Source organism: Meleagris gallopavo, chromosome 10 (genome assembly GCF_000146605.3).
Source record: "Meleagris gallopavo isolate NT-WF06-2002-E0010 breed Aviagen turkey brand Nicholas breeding stock chromosome 10, Turkey_5.1, whole genome shotgun sequence".
Taxonomy (NCBI): domain Eukaryota; kingdom Metazoa; phylum Chordata; class Aves; order Galliformes; family Phasianidae; genus Meleagris; species Meleagris gallopavo.
This window is the reverse complement of record NC_015020.2, coordinates 24,363,583-24,374,236: the sequence shown is the minus strand read 5'-3', so window position 1 is coordinate 24,374,236 and position 10,654 is coordinate 24,363,583.

The window sequence follows — 10,654 nt, the reverse complement described above, 5'->3', positions numbered from 1 at the left end:
GAAATGTATTTGTGATGTTAGTTAACCATGATTATCTGCCTTTCAGCCTATCTGTTCTGAGTGTCACCATTTGGTTCTTTTCCACCATGGAAACCTTCCTGATGTCAATTTGAGACATGTAATCTCTTCTCATTCTCCTTTAGCACCAGCACACTGTGACGTGGAACCTGTTGCAGTGTCCTGTGTGCACAGATGATGTGTGAGGGGTGATGTCAGGATTCCTTCCAGAGCTGGGATAGAGGGAAGGGATGGGGCATGCAGTGTGCTGGAGGTGAGATGGGGGAAATGTCACCTTGTCTGTTTCTGTATGCCACGTGTGCTTAAACAATGTCTTAATTTAGGGCATAAGTATTTGTTTTTTGCTTTCCAAGGTGCAATTCTGTGATTGATTTAAGCCAATCTAAGTATGTCGCGCTGCCCAAAGAGTACTTTCTCTGTCCATAACTCTGCATTCCAACCTCTTCCCTTAAACCAGAACAAGTCTGTCAGATCCCACCAATTTCCAAATCTCATTTCATAGGGGCTGGTACCACTAGGATGGAGCTGGGGAGAATTTGTAGCGAGGGCAAGAGAAAGAGTGTCTTTTTACGGTGGTTAATGCTTAGCCTGAAATTGCTTTTACCAGCCTTGCTTGTCTCCTGTTAATCTCAAAGTGTTCTTAGGTAGTGTTTAATGAAGTGCATAAATGTTTATGCTTCCTAATTTGGGATGCTAAATAGCAAATTAGTGTTTATAATGTCAGTGCATGTATCCTTTTATTAATTAAGGAACAGAATAGAAGAAACACTTAAACGTCAAGCATCCACTTTTCAAGCAGACTTGTGATTGTACCATTTTTTTTTAAGCGATATTAAGAAAATCCACTAGTTTGGGGGGAAAATGTCCACAATTTCCTCAGTCTTTTATGGCTTTAGTACTAATGTGTTTTCATTGTAACAACTCTAATGAGGAGATCATGCTACGTTTCTTAGAAGATAAGTCTATTTGAGACAGCACTTTCTGAAACCTGGTAAAAGTAGATTAGAATTTAATTAAAGTAAGGAGACTAGCTGCCCCTAAAATGCAAAGATTCTATCTTTAAAACCAGTGTCATCTTTCTCAGCTTTCTTCTTGACAGACTTGTCCCATCAGATGTTAATGCTGTAAAAGAATTCCCACGTACTTTATTGGGAAAGGTATCTTGGAAGACTTCCATTTATTTCTTCTGAAGTTTCTTCCACCATAGGTCCAGCAGGCAGTTTTTAGAAGAATTGAAAGAAACTGGAGTGTGTTAGAGTAACACAAAAAGGTTCACTTCCCCACAGCAAGAAGTGTTGTGGAGGCTAATTCCTTTGGATTGGGCAACTGGCATTTAGCGTGAGCACTGCTTGAAGTTGAAGTAAAGGAACAGGATGTGTTGAAAATAATATGCTGATTTGTTGTGTTTTAAATCATGTTTGTATTTCTGGAAATAAGCTTTTGCTAATCATGAGCCAGTTTTTCACTCACTGTAGTTATAAAGCAGTTTGTGGAGAGCTCTGTAATGGTTAGCAGGTGTGTATGAATAATATCTTTGTACTTCAGTTTGGCCATTACTCTTGTCTTTTCCCTCCCCGTGAACCCATACAGAAACCATAGAAGCCTTTACCGGAGTGCCTGCTTCAAGTAAGGAAATAGGGTTTGGTTGTCATTTATTTCACCATTACCTAAGGAAAAATAGACATTTTGAGAGGGTGTGCTTTTCTGAATTGAAATATTGATTGATAAATTAGCTGTGAATGTCGCTATTTTATTCTGCCTCTCTGACAAATGGTGTTCTTATTGGTACATTAATTCTTTGAGAATTTGTGTCTGCCTGTACTCCATTTTGCTTTGCTCATAGGGTATCTGCCAGGAATCTACTAGGAAACATTATGCCGCAGCAGTGCCTACTAACTTTGTATTTCATGTGAAGCAGGGCTGAATTGTGGCATAACATGAAAGAGGATTTCTCCTAGCCTGTAATACTCTTGGATCATCATTCTCAGGGTTGTGCTGTGCTATTACTTCATGCTGTAAACCTGGATTTGTAAGCATCATGAAAACACAGATTTAAGAGGAAGTGACTTCTGTCCTGATCAGTGCATGCTGCTTACTTCTTTTTTCATCAAAATAGAAAAAAGGTATTACTGTTCTATGAATGATCTGAGTGCTTTGTTGCCACACAGTGCTTCTGCAATTTGTAATATGTATATTCATGACCTGTTCCGTATTAAAAAGCCTCTGGCACTCCTGCAAGGAAGCTAGACTAGAATTAACAAAAAGGGCTTGATTTTCCATTAGTGATTTTATAAGGGAAATGAGCTACTGTATTAAAGGGAAGAATCCTAATAGAGATTTTAATACCTTGGTCAAGATGCCTACCCACTCAATAAAAAAGAAAGCTAGTATTTGTTGAAGAGAGAAGTCATCCTGTTTGGCTGTACAAAGGGCCTGGATTTAGTGATGCTTCATAGAGGTAGAAGCTATGTGCGGATTGTTTGGATTTTTATTATTTTTTAAACACATCCAGACTAATGTTCTTATTTATTTAGTCCTGTCGAATATCAGCTATCAGCAGGAGGAATTTGAGATTGCACGTGGGTAGCTGTTGAGCATGGCTGTCAGATCAGGCACGATCTCCCTGCGGGAGGTGACTTCTGCGTGCCGTACCTTTGATGTCGTATCTGATAGATCGCTGCGCTACGGCTTTGTTGTCTTAAGTGTAGATTATTGTTCTCTTGGAAGTTTTAAGTAGCAATAAATTGAACTTTATTTGGTTTTAGTGAAATTGCAGAGATAATTCAGCTTCACGCTTCCTGAATTTGTAGACTTTAAAAAACTAAAGCTGAGTGCAATTCATTGTTAAAATAATACTATCTTGATGCAAAACCTCAAAGGAATGAGAGCGTTTGGAATTAGGACAGCTGTATTAGCTGTAGCCTGGCTGTGTGCTAATATGCATTCGTGTCACTTGAGAGCCCCAAACTTAGCTGGTTTCTTGAAGAGAAGGCAAGGTTGTGTCATACGGACACAGGAGTGATGCTGGGGATTATATTCCAGTGTTCCATCATTTGGTATGAGAAAGGCTAACTTTCAGGAAGACATAAAGATGAAATTTCTGCTTCTTCAAAATGAGGTGGTAGTTTTCTTTTTTTCAAATATTTGTCGTTAAGTGCATGCCTTTAGTCTTGGATTGATGAAGTCATAACATCAATTGCTTTGACTTTATTGGTGTCATTTTTTTCATCGTAACAGTGTGGGATGGTGAAGTGATTCATAGAACACTGGGGCAATAAAAATGCTATGAAGTACAATTATTGCATGTTTCATGCTCAGTAGCTAATTTTTAATTTCACCATCTTGGACATTTTTTCATCCCCTCAGGCTTCCTAAATAGGAAATGAGAATCATTTGGACTTGGAAAACAGGAACAGTAATTCAAAAAGGAATTAATTTACTTGACTGTTCATTTGCTTTACTTTTGCAATTATTTCCACTGTTGCGTTTGAACAATAACTTTCTCTCTGTGCATCAGATACCACTTGTTCAGTCCTTTAGGGAAATAACAGTCCCGCAATTGTGACATCAGTTGTTGATCCAAAAGTTGAAAATACCTCACCTATGACATCAGAAGTTCTATTAATGGCAGGGCCAATGCAGAGGTAAAAGCAACTCTGGGAGGCGAGGAAGAAGCTGAGCCTTAAAGGAATTTTTTTCTTTGCTGCCTGATAAGTAGAGAACTTCTTTCTGTGAAAGGAATAATTTTCTCCCCATTTTGCAGCATAGCAACTTGAGTTGATAATAAAACCTAAATGGAACTAAACTCTTTGTTAGTATTTACACCTATTTTTAATGAATCGGGCTTATTTTTCTTTAGTGATTTGGAATTTCTGAGTCACAGAAAATTTACTGAACACCTAAAAGATACTTTCATTATAGCACAAGAATTGCGAAAAGTTCTGTGAAACATAAGATAAGAAACTATGCTTGCTGGGGCTTGCATATCCTTTATAGCCATCAAGAGCTTTCTTACTTTTGAGATGGAGAAAACATCCCAAAAGTCGCAGTTTCCTGAGGTAGACTATCTGAAGAATTGGCTGTGAACGTCCTTTGGTACAGTCAGAATGAACCTGCACTGGGAACATGCCTTGATATGGCCGTATCACACTGGTGCCAGCCCTTGCCATGTGACACACAGAGGAATGAAAACCATAACATGAGAGAGTTTCATAGTCTTTCCTTTATAGTTGAATATATCTTAAAATAATGTTTACAGGAATAATCTTACTAAATTGCAGCATAGTTAAGTAATAAGTAATAAATTGTATTTTCACACGTTTTCAATTTTTCTTGTATTAACTGAAGTTTAATGGGATATACCTTTCTTGATGTTTAATTTGAGATATCAGCCCTCTGGTAATTGCAAGTAGTTCACTGGACATTTTGAATCTGTGAACTACATGTGCCAAATTCTTCCCTTTCCATAGAGTTCTCTGCAGGGCTTATGGGAGTTCCTTTTAAAAAATAATTCTCCAAGTAAGTAGGCCTGCCATCCATTACATGTGGATGGGCAAAGCATCAGCCTCTAACTTACTGCTTTGCATTTCCATTTTTTTAAAGTGCCTTTAATTATGAAATGAAAAAAAAAAAAAACTTTTGAAAGTGGGATTTTGCATTTTGCATTTTTACTGAATTGTTTGTCAATGTGTTTTGGCTTTGGCACTTGCTGGTTCTTTGCAGTTACAAGGATGCTTTCATTCTTCCAGGACCAGTTTCCATTTCACTGTATATTCTGACAGGAAGAAGCAATCAGAGATGTAGGAATTTGGGATTAAGCAGGTGAAGGCTGTAGCATCTCTGCTTTGGAGCGCAGTGCAAGGAGTTGCCCTCCTTGCTGGAGTAAGGTCAGACAATTGATGGGATGGCTGTTCTGCAGGTACATAGGGAAGATTATTTATCAAAGCATTGGTAACTATGTACAAATTCCACTCTGTAGCTTTCCTAAATTTAAAATGAAATGGATTCCCTCTACCAGGACCCATGGCTGGTGGAACAGGGCACCTTGCAGCAGGTTGTGCTTTGCACCTTCCCACAGAGAACTAAAACATGTGGTTTAGATGAAGTCAGCAGCCAAAGAGCAAAATCTCAAGCCGATTGACTGGTATTTAAGGATACAATCAGTGAGAATTTTCATTAATTATAAAAGTTCAATCACTTGCATACCAGGAATTTAATCTTTAACAAGTAGAGTAATCAGCATTTTCTTCTACAGTCAGGACCTCTGTCTTATGCAGTTACGTAGCTGTATGTGTACAGATATAACATACCATTACTCTGTATTACTCTGTGCCAGGTGTAGTGGAAATGCTGAGTTACAGCTTGGAGCCGTGATTGAGCACCTGGTGAGAAGGCAGGGCCTACACAGGTGCGTGCAATGTGTCTGAGTGACCGAAGGGGTGGAGCCAGGATACACCCCATCCCAGACCTCATTTAAGGGTTGGCAGTGGAGGTAAGGGTTTCTTGATGGCCATTTCTGTGCACCTGAGGTCTTCCGAAGGTAAGCAGCTTCTTTGCTTTGTTTCTGTTCCCACAGCTGTTGGTTTTGTGCAAGTCCTCGCTTTCTGCAGCCTAGGTCTTTGCTACTCTGTTGTCATTACTTTCTGTTGCGTTGCAGAGTTACATCATGTAATTGCATAAATTGATAGTTTTGTGATGCTCGCTAGTTCTGGCTGTTTCCTGGGTGTTTCTTTTCCTCTTCTATTACTTTTGCAAGCTGGAGATGGTCTGAAGTCCTTGCCTTAAAAGGAAGGGGTTAGAAGCACCTCCCAATCCATAGCTTGCAGGGTTCTGAAGTGAAATATCTACTTGCTGTTTTTGGAGATAAGTTACACAGAGCTAGAGCCTTTTCTTGGGAGATCTGGTGCTTTTCCTGTTGCTGTAAGGCACACTTCGCAGTTCAGGGACAAAAGATAGCAAAATTTTCTTCTTGCTGTGCTGAAGCAGGTCTTTATGTAGCAAAGAAAATTTTACTCTTATATAGAGGCCTCAAAGTTGTGAGATGGAATTTCCTGTAAATATGAGCTTTCATCAGTATCTGAAATTGTTCCTTAAAACAGAGTTTTCCCTGCTTCTTTTCCATAGGCACAGATAGCCTGCAGGTTTCCCACTTAACTGCAGTACTCCAGCTAAGATTATCAGTTTCATACTACAAACAATGGAGAGCGTTTTGCACTTTGACAGATTATGCTGATTTATGACATTAAATTGCCTTATGGTACTCCCTTTTTCCATTTACTGTACAAAAAGTAGCTGCCTGTTGATCTCAGGAAGCAAGAGCTATTTGAGGATCTTGTGATCTAAGTAGAGTTGTTGAGAATGTCCATCTTAGCTGTTGAGTTTTGTGCCATGTGCTGGGTGGAAGCAGTGCAGGCTGCGGTGTGGCTGCTTGGTGGGTCATTCAACGGAGCAGTGTGGTCCCCACCAGAAAACTTCCCTCTTTTCCTTCAGAGAGAAGTATTTGCTGGGCTGCAGCATGCTGCTTTCAGCTAGAAGCAGCCTTGATGCAACAAAATGTTAAATCCATCTTTTCTGCTAGTATTTTATTCTAGCCAGCAGGTAGCCACCTTGCTATTCGACTTCTGCCTTGTTTTTTGTGTATGTTTTTCTGGCTTAATTTCCAATTCCTTGTTCTAAATTTATCTTAATATACTTTTGACTCACCTCATGCACTTCTTAATAGACTGAGTTTCTTCATTCTTCCACTGCCCTGTGCTTCTTGAGTGGCAGCTCATTTTTGTGGTACATTTCCTCGATGTCTACCCAAATTCATTTTAGTTTTATGGAAGTGCTACCTACGGAAGAGTTGTTGACATTCTCTTGAATACTGTATTTAGTTTAATTACAATCTCATGCTTTAGGACACGTCAGTTTGTATTAGAATGTCATATGCACCAGTTATAATTTAATTTTGTGGGGCAAATATAATTTGCTTCTGTACAAGGCGGGGGGGAGGGGGGAAGGTACTTAATTCGTTCCTGATCAACTGATGCTGCAATGTAATTCCCTTCTATTTTTTTTTATCTGCGTAGCTAAGTATAGCTCTGTTATGACAATGTTGTATTTATCTCTATATTCTTTTCTCTTTGACTCAGTCTTACACCTGTGCCAACAATGAACAGATCACGTTGTTCCTAGTTGTCCAAGTGTTTCTCCTTGTAGTTAGAGCAGAGTGCTCTGCTGAGCTGGACAGGGGATGGCAATATGGAACTGGGCTAAAAAGAGCAACAGGTGAGCAGTGTCTAATGCAGTGGAGATAAAATGAAGAAACTAGAAGGAAAGCAGGCTGCAGTCATCTTAGCATCGTTTAATTTTGTGTCATCTTTGGGAGAAAGGTGTTTGGAGATTTCTTGTTTGGTGATATATAGGAACTGCCAAGAAAAGGCAAGGAGTCCTTATTGTTTTGTTGTTATATATGCTGAGAAGGAAAGGAGGGTTTCCTTAGAGTCATAATAACTTACTGGAATCATCTCAATCTGTAGCTTTTGGCCAAAATCACAAAGAAATTGGACTTACCAGGAGAAGAGCTTGCTATGCCTCAATCCTTGCTATGCACTTTAATAAATTAAAGGTTGCTTTAGATAAGAATTACATGTATTTTGTTTGATTATTTCTTTTAAATAATTAATATTCTCAGTTAACCTCAGAGACAAGATAAGGAACTGCTACGTTTCTCCACTGAGATGGTTTAATAAAAATTGTTCTTTGAGAATTATGAAGGTCAAAACAGAATTAAATATGTAAACAAAGTACATCAAGGTAAAGTGAAAAAACTTGTAATTAATCCTTTTTTAAGAAGCCTTTTCCTTCCTTTGAGAATTTTGAATGTTGTCAGACAAGGTTCTTCTAAGTTTCCTTCATCATCTCTAAATATTCTCCATTAATTAACCTGATAATTTATAAATGTTGTGACATTGTGTTGTTAAAAGGTGTTAGAAATTTTGTATTTCGCACATTTTGAAAAGAAATTTTCTCTTTTAAATGTCTATTGATATTCGTGTATTTCCTATGGGTTTTGAAATGAAAGCCACTGTCTGTTCCTAGCTGACATGCAGGTTCATCCAGGTTCCATTCACAAGATGTGGGCAGGACAGCATCATGGAGCCAGTCCTGTTCAAATGCTGACCCTCAGGTGATGAGCTCAAGGAAAACATGTAATGTGCTGCCTGAAGTTGGCTTTTTTTCTCTCGCGGATACTGAAGGGTGGCCTCTTCTCACGTGAGCTGGGAAGGCCTGTATAGGTTTTAACTAACTGGAAGCTTAATGATAAGACTTGTCTTCTGAAGATCAAGTAGAAACTGGACCCAAAAGATTTCAACTTTCCAGTGCAGGATGATACCAGTTGCTCGTTCTCCTTGGAGAAGAAGTTTAGTGTCTCATCAAAGTCTGAGTCATGGTGGGATTCACGAGGTCCCACTTAATCCCCTTCCTATGGCAACTCAGCTTGTGCCAGTGCACAAAGGGCAACATGGCTCTGCAGGGGACACCATGGGCTTGTTGCCTCAGAGGTGTGAATAGCACTGGGATGATTTGTATGCCTTTCTGTATTAGCTTGCATTTGAACCCTTAGTACTTCTGTGGTGTATTATCTACCCCCACACTGTCTGCTCGTGGCATTCCAGTCTCTCTGCATACGTTTAATATCAAGGCTAATAATGGTCAGGTTATTATAACCTGTGTAAAATTAACAGAGCGTCTGCACTGGGGGGGAATTCTTAGTGATATACAGGCTATGGAGTTTGATACTTGCACTTACAGGTGGGTTTCTCTCTAGCCAGTGATTTGTGAGAGATTCCTTCAGCTCATTCCTCTGTGGATCTACCATGCCCTCCCCCTTAACAAGGAATTTCCCTGAAGTTGTTTTATGCTGACAGAACCTGGACAACTGTGTTCACTCCCTGGTCTCTAACCTGTGATAAAGAAAAGGAGATGCTAACTCGATCCCATCCGTTTAAGAAATCCAAGATAGGTCATCTGTGGCTGATAATTTTTCCCCTCTTTCAGAATCTTCCCATACACTTTGTGCATCTTGGCTATTCAGGAAGTTCGGCAAAAGCTGGGGACCTTCTGTTGCTGGCTAACAGACTCATCTGGTTTGAGTCACAAACTTCAAACTAGTGGGACTGTTTGGGCAGAAGGTTGTCCTGTTGGCCAATATTGCCTGCACTCTGTGTATGGGAGTTGTCTGTTTGTGCTTTCAGGGGCCCATGTTGGAATTACTGGAAGGATGCAGTCTGAAAAGTGCAATTAAAGGAACGGATATTTTTATTGCAGGATTTTTTCTTTGTTAAATACTTGAGCAGTATTTTGGTAACCAGTGACATCCTTTGAGAGTTTCTCTGGTAACTCATTACATCTGAAAGGCTTTATAACCAAGTCATCTTTTCTTGTCAGACACATGGAGGATGAATAGATGGTTTTTGCCTGCGATTTCCTATCTCAGGGGAAGTGATGCTCAGCTGCATCACTGCTTTTAATTGCCTCCAGGCTCCTGCAAAACTCTGTCTGTCCCCTCTGGCTTGACCTACATCCTTGCAGAACCACAAATCCCTTGGCACTGGTTAGTGGAGTTTGAGCTCGGGGTTGAAAGTCCTGTTGTTAATCCCTGTCTCCCAAGGCTGCAAGCATGTGCCAGTCTTTTTCTTGTGTCCTTAAATTCATCTGGAGGTATTTTGCCTGTAGAAAAGATGATGATAGAAACTGTGAGTGCTGACTTGAGTGATATGGATACTGGATGTGTCAATATGCTGAAATCCAGAGAAGGATGTGTTTATTTAGAGTACAAGTACTTTATCAAATCAGAAATCCATACATAATAATATATATTTATTTTTCCCTTATGAGAATAGTGAAGTAATGATTCCAACTGTAGCCTGGATTGCATCGCTGCAGGTCAAATCAAAGACAAGTGTATTACTGTATCGGATTATCCAACTTAATTTGGAAGGGCTTACCTGATGGAGGAATAAGATGATGACATCTAGGCTGAATTAATGTAAACATTAGTCTGCTATGGAAAGGAAACATTTATAAAATATAAGATCAACGTGTTCATTTTGGCACAGGGAAGTATAGCAAGCGCTCCTTTCCAGGAATGTCTGTTCCACCATAATTTCTTACAGTGAAACTGTTTGGCTGCACTAAAATAGGTTATCCTAAAGCCTAGAGTTCTGTCAGATGCCAAAGTTTTATTGATTTTGGAGCTAGTCGTTCTTTAGCACTGAATGTGTACAGACCCGCTGTTGGATTTTGTCAAGCAAGATTGAAGTGAGCTCTCTCATACATTTGAAGCCCCAGTGTTACTCTTTCTACGCTTAATGATAGATGAGCTTAGAACATCATTTGTCAGGGCTTGGTATTTTTTTTTACCCCTCCCTTCCAGTTCCAATTTGTTCATGAGGAAATGTGGCTGTATAGTCCTAAAATGAGATTTTGCATATTTTCTTCTAATTCTTTTTGTCTCTGGAGAGATAAGTTATATATACTTTACCTTTCCTAGACTGAAATTCTTTTTATGTTTCACTTGGTAGATGTGCTCACTGATTCACCTGCTTATCTCAACTTCTTCTGTACTTGTCAGGACTTACTTGATCAGTGA